General features: G+C 43.3%; 1 pseudogene; it reads left to right on the top strand.

The window, feature by feature from the left end:
• Positions 1-1360: 1360 nt before the first annotated feature.
• On the top strand, positions 1361-12563 carry LOC136489191 (hydroquinone glucosyltransferase-like; annotated as a pseudogene).
• The last annotated feature ends 1358 nt before the right edge of the window (positions 12564-13921 follow it).

The raw sequence follows: 13921 nt of genomic DNA on the forward strand, positions 1-13921 counted from the left end.
TGAGATATCTCTGTTTCAAGTTTAAGTTTCTGCGCAGTCTGGAATCCGGAAACAGTTTCGGTTGTATCCTATTTTTGAGTAACCTAACGACAGAATCTAGGAATGTGGTCTGAAGAAAAGTTGTAGATAATTTCTTAAGATTTCGAACCATGTAAAGTACACCTTATTTGGAATTCTAGAACTCGAGATATGACTATTTTACAGAGCTGCTGATGTTTATACTCGTCCAGAAAATTTTCAGAATGTATTCTAACTTGGAGATTTCTAAATTTTGAATGTTTGATAGCAGATGTCTGGAAGAGGAAGAGGCCGAGGTCATGGAGGTGTTCCCCCACATCCACCACCACCACCGCCACCATCTATTGAGCAACTCTTGGTAGTACAGACACAGATCATGCAAGCGTTGGTACAGAATCAGCAGAACCAACAGGTTGGTGGGGCACCACGTGATAAGCGTGGTGAATTCTTGAAGGGCCGTCCCCCGGTGTTCTCTCATGTTGCTGATCCACTGGAAGCAGATGATTGGCTTCGTGCAGTGGAGAAGCAGCTCAACATAGCACAATGTAATGATCAACAGAAGGTGTTGTACACTTCAGGGCAGCTCCAGGGAGAAGCACAAGACTAGTGGGAGTCATTCGAGTATGGACGTCCCGCCAACGCTCCTCCTGTCACCTGGCAAGAGTTTAGAGAGAATTTTAGATCCTATCACATACCTGAGGGACTGATAGAGCTCAAGCAGGAGTTCAGAGCTCTGAAGCAAGGATCCATGTCCGTCGCTGAGTACCATGACAGGTTTGTTCAGTTGTCACGTTATGCTCCAAATGAAGTGGCTAATGATGCTGACAAGCAACACTGCTTTCTCAAAGGTCTGTATGATGGTCTGCAGCTCCAGCTTATGTCCAATACCTACCCCAATTTTCAGACACTGGTGAATCGTGCTATTGTTATTGACAACAAGCGCAAGGAGATGGAGGCCAAGAAGAGGAGGCTTCAGGGCTAGGCCTCTGGATGTAATACTCGTCCACGTACCAACCCTCAGCAAGGCTTTCAACAGAGGTTCCAGGAACCACCTAGTCAGTGGAATCGTGGTCAGTATCCTCAGCGCAACCAGAACCAGCAATAGAATGCCAATCAACGTCCTCAGCAACAGAGTGGTCAGCAGACACCATGACAGGGAACACCCAACAACACTCCTATGAAGACTAGTGCCCCTAGCACCCCCAGCAAGTGCTTCCGTTGTGGTAAAGAAGGTCACCTATCTTATAATTGCCCTGAGAAGCCCAACCCGCAAACCCCCCAGAATTTGAACAACAACCAAAAGCCAACTCATTATGGGAAGGTGAATCATGTGTCTACAGAGATGGCGCTTGTGGAACCAGAAGTCATGCTCGGTACGTTCAATGTCAACTCAACCCCTGCCACTGTTCTTTTCGATTATGGAGCTTCGCATTCATTCATATCACAAGCATTTGTTAGAAATCATAACATACCATTATGTGTCATGCAAAATCCCATATTAGTAAACTCACCGGGTGGAAGTATGCAAGCTTCATATCGTTGTCTTTCGACTAGTCTATTCTTAAGGGGGGTAGAGTTCAAAGTTTGCCCTATTGTGTTGAGAGCATCTAGTATTGATGTGATTCTGGGTATAGACTGGATGAAGCAACAACAAGCAGTGATCCAGTGTAAAGAAAAGGTCGTTGTTGTGACCGCACCAAATGGAGAAAGAATCAGTGTTGATGTTGTAATACAAGCACAACCGATAGCCACCGTGAACCAGCTTGATAATAGCGGCAACAAGGAGGACCCAGTGGTGGATGAATTTCTAGATGTGTTTCCCGATGATTTGCCAGGTATGCCACCTGACCGTGACATTGAGTTTATTATTGAATTATTACCTGGAACTGCACCTATAGCTAAGCGTCCATATAGAATGGGGGTTAATGAATTAGAAGAACTTAAGAAACAAATAAAGGAGTTATAGGAGAAAGGTTTTATTCGTCCTAGTTCATCACCTTGGGGAGCACCAGTTATATTGTCGACAAGAAGGATGGTACTCAGAGGATGTGTGTTGATTATCAGTCACTCAATGAGGTTACTATCAAGAACAAGTATCCGTTGCCTAGAATTTATGACTTATTTGATCAATTGAGAGGTGCTTGTGTTTTCTCTAAGATTTATCTTCGTTCTGGCTATCATCAATTGAAGATTCGTGCAACTGACATACTCAAGACAGCTTTTACTACGAGGTATGGTTTGTATGAGTACATTGTTATGTCCTTTAGTTTGACCAATGCACCTGCCTACTTTATGTACTTGATGAATAAGGTGTTCATGGAGTTTTTGGATAAGTTTGTGGTGGTATTCATCGATGATATATTAGTATTCTCCAAAACAGAAGAAGAGCACGCTAAACATCTGAGGTTGGTCTTGCAGAAGCTCAGGGAGCAAAAGTTATATGCTAAGCGAAGCAAGTGTGAATTCTGGTTGAAGGAAGTTTCTTTCCTAGGACATGTTGTCTCTAATGGTGGAATCGCAGTAGATCCAAGCAAGGTGAAAGATGTATTGTATTAGAAACCACCAACAGATGTGGGAGAGATTCGTAGTTTCTTGGGATTAGTGGGATGCTACAGAAGGTTCATAGACGGTTTCTCTAAACTTGCCAAGCCAATGACAGTTTTGTTGGAGACAAATGCCAAGTTTGTGTGGTCCAAGAAGTGCCAGGCTAATTTTGAAGAGTTGAAGAAGAGGTTGACTACAGCCCCAGTGTTGATTTTGCTAGATCTAAACAAGAGCTTGTCGATCTATTATGATGCATCTCGTCAAGGACTTGGATGTGTTCTTATGCAAGAAGGCAGCGTAGTGGCTTATGCATCCCGACAGTTGAGAAAGCATGAGATAAATTATCCTACTCATGACTTGGAGTTAGCAGCAGTGGTTCATGCTTTGACGATATGGAGGCACTATCTTATCGGGCATAAGAGTGACATCTATACTGATCACAAAAGTCTGAAGTACATTTTCACTCAGACAGATCTGAATATGAGACATCGTCGATGGTTAGAGTTGATCAAAGATTATGATCTGGAAGGTACACTATCATCCTAGAAAGGCGAATGTTATCGCGGATGCTCTTAGCAGGAAGAGTTATGCCAATGAGGTGCAAGTGACATCGATGTCAAGTGAGTTGTGTGCTGAGTTTGAGCGACTGAATTTAGGCTTTGTCACTAATGTAGTGGAGTTGGTGTTGGAGCCTAAATTGGAGCAAGAAATACGTAAAGGATAGTTACAGGATGCGAAATTGAAAGAGATAGCGGAAAATATAGTGATTGGTAAGGCACTAGGTTTCAGTATGGATGACAATGGAACTCTGTGGTTTGGGAAAAGACTATGTGTGCCTGAGGATAATGCTATACGAGAGGCAATTCTTCGTGAGGCACATGAGTCTGCTTACTCTATTCATCCTGGAAGTACTAAGATGTATTTAGATCTAAAAGAGAAGTATTGGTGGTACGGACTGAAGAGAGATGTTGCTGAATATGTGGCTTTGTGTGATACATGTTAGAAAGTCAAAGCTGAACATCAAAGACCTGCAAGATTGCTACAACCAATGAAGATACCTGAGTGGAAGTGGGAAGAAGTTGGTATGGATTTTATAGTTGGGTTACCACGTACTCAGAGAGGTTATGATTCAATCTGGGTAATAGTAGATCGGTTAACTAAAGTTGCTCATTTTATACCGGTAAAGACTACTTATAATGGACCAAGGTGAGCTCAGTTATATATGGAGAGGATAATGTGTCTACATGGAGTTCCCAAGAAAATTGTGTCTGATCGAGGTACTCAATTTACATCTCATTTTTGGCAGCAAGTACATAGTTCGTTGGGAACCAAGTTGAATTTTAGTACAAGCATATCATCCTCAGACAGATGGACAAACTGAGAGAATTAATCAGATATTAGAGGATATGTTGAGAGCTTGTGCGTTGTAGTATGGTACAAGTTGGGACAAGAGTTTGCCTTATGCAGAATTCTCATACAACAACAGTTATCAGAAAAGTCTCAATATGGTACCTTTCGAAGTTTTGTATGGACGAAAGTGTAGAACCCCGTTGTTTTGGAATCAAATGGGAGAAACTCAAGTGTTCGGACCAAATGTTTTGAGAGACGCAGAAGAGCAAGTAAGGTTGATTAGAGATAACTTGAGAGTGGCTCAGTCTCGACAAAAGAGCTATGCCGACACTAGAAGAAGAGAATTGGTTTTCGAAGTAGGTGATTATGTGTACTTGAAGGTGTCACCTATGAGAAGTGTGAGAAGATTTAATATGAAAGGGAAGTTAGCACCAAGGTATATCGGGCCTTTCAAGATTTTGGAGAGACGTGGTAAAGTAGCTTATCAGTTGGAATTGCCTGAGAGTTTGTCAGGTGTGCACGATGTGTTCCATGTGTCTCAACTAAAGAAGTGTTTGCGTGTACCTGAGGAGCAGATACCGTTAGAGGAGCTTACAGTTAAGGAAGATCTCACATATGAGGAGTTTCCGGTAAGGATTTTGGAGACGGCAGAAAGAGTTACAAGGAGCCGAGTTATAAAGATGTGTAAGGTTCAGTGGAATCGGTATACAGAAGATGAGGCTACTATGGGAAAGAGAAGAGGATCTGAGGAAAACATACCCACAGTTATTTGAGTAAGCATCGTCCGAATCTCGAGGACGAGATTCATTTTAAGGGGGGTAGAATTGTAACACCCTAAATTTTGCATATTTTGAAATAGGAGAAAATTGGTTAATTAAGCATTTTGTGGGAACTTGAACCTAGGAAAAATAATAAATTTTATTAAATTAAAAACAAATATAAGTTCAACAACAATGAGTGTCCATTCATGCTGTTGCGTAATATTTTGTATTGTTTGGTTTGAAGTCGGATTTCGAATTGAGTCAAAATTTTATTTTGAATTTGCTTTGGAAAAATTAGAAAAAAAGAAGGAAAAATAAATCTCCTTTCTCCTTCCTCTGTTTCTGTCCGTGGTCATTCCTCCCCGCGTGGCCCATTTGTTTTCCAGGCCATCGCTCTTCCTTCCCCTCTCCGGTCAGGCCGAAGCCCAGCGCCCCTTTTCTCAGCGCCAGCCCAAGTCGGCTCTTCTCCCTCGCCACGCCGGCCCAGCAAGCCGCTGGCCCAGCCTGCAAGCCCGCTCCCGCTGACCCACGCGTTTCCCTCCGCCCGCTGACCGCCTGGGCCTAGCCGTCAGACCCTCCTCCTTCCTCACGTCGTGGCCAGGCTCAGACTCTTCCTCCGCACTGATGCCGAGTCCGGTGCTGCTACGACCCCCGTGGTGCCGTGACGCCCAAGTGATTCGGCCCCATAAATAGCGCCGTGCCCCCTCGGCCTTCCCATCTCATCTGCCGCTCGGTTTTTCGCCCAAGCAAGCCGCAGCCATCACCTCGCTCTAGCGCCGCCGCGACAGCCGCCATCCACCGAGCGCCGCGCCACCGTCGTTGCTTCCCGCACGCCTCTTTCGGTTCGGGTGAGATCCCCATCCTCTCCTCTCTCTCCCGGTGTTCCTTTTTTGCTGAACCAGTGCACTGTGGGCCGAGAACCATGTGCTCCAGAAGCCGACAATGGTGCCGCCGTGGTCAAGCCGCCATCCGGCACTGTTCCGGCGCATCTTCTTCCGCCAGATTGAATCCAAGCCGTCTAGATCTAATCCGGCGGTTCAAATTGAAGGATACCCCTTCGATCGGAATTTTTGCAAATATGCCCTTACAATTATTTTAGTATTAATCTGCAGTCCAAAGTGAGTTTACAGATTTCGTTTTCTCTTTTTAAAAGCGTATTTTGGTTCGGTTATATTGAAATACGTTTTCAGCTATTTACAGTTTTGCCATTCAACTTGTTTTAGCCATAAAATATCCGTTTTAACTCTGATTTGATCCGTTCAAGTTGAGTTAGGTTCATAATTAAGTGATCTACATGTTCATGCTACTGTAGGGTATGTTTCCAACTTTTAAAATTCGAAGGTTAGATTTAATCTATTATTTTGCTATAGGAAAACTTGTTTAATTCATAACTTTTCTATTTTAGATCTGATTTTTGTGATCTGCGCGTCTGGGTATTCGTAGCGAGACGTAGATTCATTTTCCAAACTTTTCATCTTGATTTTATGCTGTTGGTGCACTGTTCTAATCTATAGCCTTGTTTGCTTTGCATGATTGCTCCTGGATGCTTGTATGTTGCTGTGGTTATCGAGTATAGACGGTGAGCAGTTCGTGGGAGATCAAGGGTACGACTTTGACGAGCAAGACCAGCAGGAGTACTTTGCTCAAGGCAAGTATAGTATGGGATCATCCTTGTTTCCTATTCATTTAATTCATTAAATTCATGTTGCATGTGTCGCCTTGATAGGAATTCCCTAGAATTGAACTTTTACCTTGTTACCTACGGGTTATGCATTTGGGTAGCTCTGCTAATGCTCGATTAAACCATGATCTTGTAACTTGACTAATGGTATATGCAATAAACGTTAAAATATGACTTTTTAGCAACATGGAAACAGGGGGCTGGAGTATTTAGCTACTTTCTAAATGCTTTAGATTCCTCTCCCTAAGGACTTATCTGTAAGTGATCATCCGGGACTTACAGTACAACTGTGAGGGCTATATGGCTCTGGCTTTAGCTCAGTATGAGGACCTTTTCTAGCTTGTTAGTGGTTACCTTTATGGTGCAAGAGGGGTGTGTTCCGGGTTGGATATAGTGTGGCCTCTGTCCGTCAGTGTATAGGTTGCACATCATTGTGCCTGTCGAAAGGGGAGCTCTACATTTGCGGGCCACAGAAACCTAGCGGCTCTAACCTATTAGACGAACCTTTGAAAGGCTTCATAGTGACCCCTGCCTGCTCACCTTGGAAGTGTTTTGGGAGTTATAAACCCGGGCATATGGGTATCACGACTTATAGAGAAATTGTACAACCTCTGCAGAGTGTAAAACTGATATATCAGCCATGCTCACGGTCATGAGTGGCCTTGGAACTCTTATGGAATAGATGAACATTAAGAATTATTTATTTATGCTATACATTAATCTTGTTTACATTTGATCATGTGTTTTGCATTGGGAACTGAAACAACTTGTTGCTACTCTTAAGCTAAAATTTTGACAATTAAAAGCTAAATGCTGTTAAACCTATGTCAAGCCTTTTGAGCCTCATGAACCCCGTGTTACACTTGTTGAGTACGACATGTACTTACGCTTGTTTATTTTCATTACTTGGATAAAAATCCCGGATGGGTAACAGATGACCTTGGGTATGATGATTTTTCTGAGGACTTCTAGACTTGTGGTCAACCAGTCGCCGTCCTTGTGAAATGGAGCTTCCGCGAGAGATCTTTTATTATTTCCGCTATATTTATGTGATAACTCTGTCTTATTCGTGATGTAATAAACATTTGTGATGATACTATTCATAATTTGTCGGCTTATGTGTGTGACTGATCTCTGGGCGCACATAAGATTTTGCACTCCATTTTATCCTTAAAATTGGGTGTGACAGTCTTTTAACTTTTAATCAAGTTGTTGCAATTTTTTTACATGTTAGTTAGCAATTCTAGTATTCTTTATCTTTTATTCATTTTTTATTAAAAAGAGTCCAGGTCCTAAATCAAGTTGTTGTAATTTTTTATTAAACTCGGCTTGCATCCCGACACTAAACATGTTGAATTTGTTATATCATAGGATAAATTGTGTGTATTATTATTTATGTATCATAGTGCATAAAATTAAATTAATAATATTGATATGACATAATGTTTTAGTAAAAATATATAAAGATATTTAGAATAATAATTTATGAAATTTATTATCAAGGTGTATAAATATAAAGTGTTATTGCGACATGGTTTGTTAAGTGAACATTTTTTCCATGTTTCATAAGTTGTTAAAATAATTATTTATCATAATGTATACATGTTTATTTGATATACATGGTGGAATATAGCATCATAATTATTTTATTTCACGATTATAGAAGTCTGTGAATTAGAAATATATATGCATCGTACTTCGTGGATATTGATTTATTTTTTAATAATATATATTACTATTTATGTGTACATTCAAAGAATTTTGTTTCTTTTTTATAATGACTAAGGTAAGAAATACCTTATATTATCTTTCATAATGACATATATGGACATGTTAAATGCAAACTTAGAATATTACTTTGCGTTATATTTCATAAAGATAAAGGTAGATAATTTATAAAATCTTTAGGACTTATTTTAAATTATCTTTCATAATGGTATACGTGGGTAATTTAGATACAAAGTTCGAGGATTAAATTATCTTTCTTAATGACAAAGTTGGGTAATTTAGACGCAATGTTAGGTGGTTATTTTAAATTAGGTTTCATAATGGCCAATGTGGGTAATTTAAACGTAAATTTAGGAGGTAATTTTGAATTATCTTTTGTAATGGTAGAGGTGGGTAATTTACATGCAAAATTAGGGGGTTACTTTATGTATTTTTCATAATGACAGTGGTGGGTAATTTTTGAATAAATTACAGATCTAATGGCCATTATTGGTGATGATGATTAGAGTCTACCAAATCAAAGGCCAGATGTTTCTGATTTTTGTGAGAATTTATAGGATTTATCTTTTTTCCTAGAGTGCCCGGTGAGAATTAACGTGGTGCCTCCGTTGGGACCTCTAATTAGTAATAGTAAGATAAGATAAGATGCATGGATTAAGTTTACAGAGAGGACCAGTGGGTCGCTTTTTTATTTGATCTTCATTTGAGTGGTCATGTTCAATGAAGTTAGTCAAACTTAAGATAGTTTGACTTGGACAGATTTTAGGGATTGATTCATTTGGGATGGAGGAAGTACAAAAAACCAAGGACGACGTCGTAAATTATTGCAAAACATTTTAGAAAGGTTGTCGGCACTAATCGAAGACATATACAATCTATACATTCCAAATGCATTTGTTGCAAAACAAGCAATGGAGTAAACTTGAAAAATAGCTAGCATAATCATTGGTAAGAATAGAGAAGAGAGGATCGAAGGGGTGGTACATACATCAACCCTACATAGGAATACATCGATAACGGGCCCAAGTCTTCGTCGAGATTCGTCGCCAATATTATTACATCACCATTGGTCTTCATCAACACGGAGCCGCCACTTCGTCCATGAGATGGACATCTCGTGTGCTCTAACAGAAATTCTGCAAGACACGTCAATAATGATGGCAATGCTTACAGGAATATACCTTGTCCTCTAACACATGCAAGACTATCATATCCTCTAACATATGTAAAACTCCCCAACAATAATGTCCTCTGACATATGCAAGACACTATAATGTCCTCTGACATATATATGCAGGACATTCTTCAACAACGTCCTCTCACGTATTCACTGGCATCCTCTGATATATGCAAGATGCCTCGACAATATGTCCTCTCACATATGCAAGACACCAAGAATGACATCCTCTGACATGTGTGCAAGATGCTTCTAATATGACTGCAGCTCCGTCTACAATATTACGTAATTTTTTGCACCTTTCGCTCTGTGCAACTACATCGATTTCAACTACTATACATGATCGGCTACCTCGACATCAACAACTATGCATCCGCTCCTGTCAAAGCATTCATGTCATCATTGTCATCTATGACACTCCCGCTATGACTGCGGGAGGGAATAGAGGAGAGAGAAGGGACAACACAAAAAAGGGGCAGAGGCACCGTCATAGGTGTCGGACCATCCTTCAGAGGCATAGTTGATGATAGAAAAGCGAAGAAATCGGTGGCACAAGACTTCAAATTCAGTCGTAGTCGTTTGCTTCTCTCCCACTGCAACCGAGTGGCACTACAACAAAAACGATTTTGGGAGACACACCTCTTTTATTTTCAGAGGCGGGCAGAATTGTTATGTGTCTCCTAAAATAGCTGATGGTTTATGAAGGCGGTCATTATATTTACAAGACACCAAAAGTTGACCGTTCGCAAAATCGATTTATTGAGGTGGTCATTTTATTTACAGAGAATGTCAAAAGTTGCCTGTCTCCGAAAATGGATTTATAGAGGTGGACCTCTTAACATGTCGCCTCTAAAAATGGCCCATTTCCGGAGACCTAAGAGGTCCGCCTTTGTAAATCGATTTTCGAAGGTGAGCATTTATAGGGCTCGCCTCAGCAAATCAGGCCCAGATCGTATATCATCCCATTACCAGTCTCTGAGTATATAATGAAAAATGGAAACCCTAGCGCACACTTCCTCTCTCTCTCTCTCTTTTCCTCATCCGCAAGCGTCGCACCGGCCCTCACCCGCTCTCCTCTCCCCTCACCATATCTTGCGTCGGTGGGTGAGTCCCCCTGGTCCCCAGGTGGAGCTCGCGGAGGCGACCATGGCCGGATCCATCGAGGAGGACGGTGACCATGGCCAGATCCGTTGAGGAGGCCGTGGGATCCTATGCAAGGAGGTGGTTGGCCGACGAGTTGCATGTGCGCGACAGCTAGTGGCACTCCTCCGGTGGCGACACAAGCGCTCCTCTCTGGGTGGTGTGCATCGTGTGGGGCCTAGCCTCCTCATCTAGTAGTCGAGGGAAGCCGCTCCGGCGGTAGCACGCAGGACTGGGGGCCCAAAGCGGCGGCCATGGCTTGTGGATCCGGCGATAGCACGCGCGGATCGAGCGATGAGCGACGACGACGCGCAGATCCGGTGAGCGGCAGCGGCGGCGTGTTGATTGGCTCGGCAGGCCTCATCGACGGGCTCACTGTTTTTTTTTAATTTTATTAATGGAGACGGGCAGGTGACTGCCTCTGTAGATCATTGTTTACGCAGGTGTGACAGTGGAGGCGGACTGACTGCTTGTCTCCGAAAATCGTTTTTTGTCTGCCTAGGAAAACTGTTACAGTAGTAGTGGAGGGAATGTTGGAAGTATGGATAGTTATCAATATGGATAGAATTCTAGATATAATAGGTCTAGGAATAATATCGTACCAAGTAGATTTGGAGTCCTACTTAATTATTATGTATTAAGTGCTATAAAGTATATATATATCTAACTTATGGATATCAATGAAACTATTATTGTAACTTCTAATATGTATTGATCTATTTTCTAATTGCAACTTGTTTGGAGATCCGAATATTAATTTCTTTATAGTTTTTCTTTACTCATTTTTTTGTTCTACATAAACTAATTTATTTGCATTTTTTGCAACTCGTACGAAAGACAAATTGCTATTTTCTACCATTTCTCGGATTTTCTTTTCGTTTTAATCATATTATCAGTGTCTTTATTGACTTTGACTGAGTACGGTTGTTTGAGAGTCATGGAAACGTCAACCTGCGTAGGATAGGTGCATGTGACGTGAGGTATCATGTCACAGTCGAAGCTACGGCGTAAGCCGCCGCCGCGGCCATATGCTGACAACCGAGCCGGAGGCCAACAGCCATGTATATGTATATTTGTGTTTCACGTATATACCCGTATATACATATAATATACTAGTGTTTTCTATACATTTTAGGTATGGCGGAGACCGCCCGCCTCGTCGCGTTCGTCGCCGACCAGTTCGGGATGGACTCGTTGGACGCCGCGCGCGACGCCGGCGTGGGGACGCGCTGCCTCTTCATGCCCATGAACCTGCACGCGCTCTCGCTCTCTCCCGGGGTCGGACATACCCTCGCCGCTCCAGGACAGGTCCAACCCTTCGTACACGGTGATGCTTCTTCATCCTGGTCAACTCCTTCGACGCCGTCGAGCCTGAGGTCGCCGAGGTGCTTCGCCAGCCAGAGCCCGGCCGGCCGCCTGTGTACCCTATCGGCCCGCTGATACGGCAGTTCGTCGGCAGTAGCACCGATGCCAACGGCACGCTTCCACGCTCCCCGCGTGCGGCGTGCCTGGAGTGGCTCGATCGGCAGTCGGGCAGGTCGGTCATCTTTGTCTCGTTCGGCTCCGCCGGCTCGCTGCCAAAGGAGCAGATGCACGAGCTCGCGCTTGGGCTGGAGCTCAGCGCGCAGCGCTTCCTCTGGGTGGTGCGAAGCCCCAGCGACGAGGGTACACTCAGTGACAATTACTACAACGCAGAGAGAGCAAGAAGGAAGGACCCCTTCGCCTACCTGCCGGAAGGATTCCTGGAGAGGACAAAGGACGTGGGTCTCTTGGTGCCGTCGTGGGCACCGCAGACACAGGTGCTTGCCCACAGTGCCACCGGAGGTTTCCTGACGCATTACGGGTGGAAATCCACGGTAGAGAGCCTGGTGCACGGCGTGCCGATGGTGGCCTGGCTGTTCGTCGAGCAGCGGCTTAACGCGGTGATGCTGTCCGAGGGGGTAGGAGCTGCGAATCTGCGATACGTTTGCCCGAGAGGAAGGATAAGGAGATCATCGCAGCGGTGGTGGGGGAGTTGATGGCAGGGGAAGCGAAGGGTGCCATGGTGCGGGTGAAGGTGGCCGAGCTGCAGAAGGCTGCGGCAGAGGGACTCCGTGAGTGTGGCGCCGCCACGACGGCACTTGATGAGGTGGTGGAGAAGTGGGAAGCCGATGAAGCGAACTAGAAGGTGTCCGATCGAGAACACCTAGCATTTCAATCCTCTGCCTATCGTGTCGTGTGTCCACAGTTTTGTGTCTAAATCATGATTTGAAAAAAATCCCCTCGTCTACCCTACGTCAAAGCACATGTCTAAGGTCAGTCCAGTCTTACAGGAGCTGCGGTGCCACTGTCTATGGGTGGGGTAGAGGTTCGGGGGTTTTATCGACCTATGTGAGAACGTGTTTTTCTTAAGCACAATGCACGGGGCTGTCTTACCCTGCGGGTCGAATTTTTTTGTCATTGTTCAATGTCCATGCTATTGAACCTCCCTTAATTAGTTAATTATATGTATGCATGCATGGATTAAGTTTCTAGAAAGAACCAGTGCGCTTGCTTCTTACTACATGTGGAGGGTTCAAGACATTTCTTATTATTGGCGATGATGAATAGAGTCTACCAAATTAAAGGCCAGATGAAAGACCAGTGCGCTTGCTTCTTACTACATGTGGAGGGTTCAAGACATTTCTTATTATTGGCGATGATGAATAGAGTCTACCAAATTAAAGGCCAGATGAATTTCTTGAATTTCTCTTTTTTCGTAGCGTATCTTGTGAGAATTAACATGGTGCCTCCGCTGATATCTCTATTCAGTAATAGTAAGAAGTAAGATATGTATGCATGGCTTAAGTTTCTAGAAAGAACCAGTGCTCTCGCTTCTTACATGTGATGGTTTTGAGAGATTCACGATGTTTATTTGATCTTCATTTGTGTCGGTCATGTTAATCGTTTGAATATGTCCATAGAACATGCGTCGTCATAGATTATTTTACCGCCAAAATAATGTATTATTCTTCTAGGTAGAAAAGATCAAGGATGACAGCCTAACTCTACTACAGATTCAACCTTCACTGCTGGTCCATTACTGCCGGTTGCTAGTGAATCGGTAATGATAACTCTTCAGTACCGGTTAGCTTCAAATCAGAAAATGATTATGGGTCCCCAAAAACTGGTAGTGAAGGTCAATATTATTACTGGTTGGTGGCTAGAATTGACAGTGTCACTGCCGGTTCGTGGCTTGAACCGACAGTGGTGTTGTGCTATCACTATAGGCTTTTGGCTTGAACCAGCAGTGGTGTTGTGCACACTACAAAGCCTACGTCCTTCTCCCTCCTTCCACCCATCCCGAGCACACTCGGCCAAGGAGGCGCCTTTCCCCAACTCTCCCTCCATTGCTGCAGCTATTCTTCACCAAAATGCTCAATGAAGGTCTTGGATTTTCAAGCATGGGCATGATCTTCTTGCTTTAAGGTTAGTAACAATCATCCACTCCTTTGAAATTGTAGCTTTTCAATTGTTTTGATGGCTCGATTGCTTCTCATTCTA

Source organism: Miscanthus floridulus, chromosome 10 (genome assembly GCF_019320115.1).
Source record: "Miscanthus floridulus cultivar M001 chromosome 10, ASM1932011v1, whole genome shotgun sequence".
NCBI classification, from domain to species: Eukaryota; Viridiplantae; Streptophyta; class Magnoliopsida; order Poales; family Poaceae; genus Miscanthus; species Miscanthus floridulus.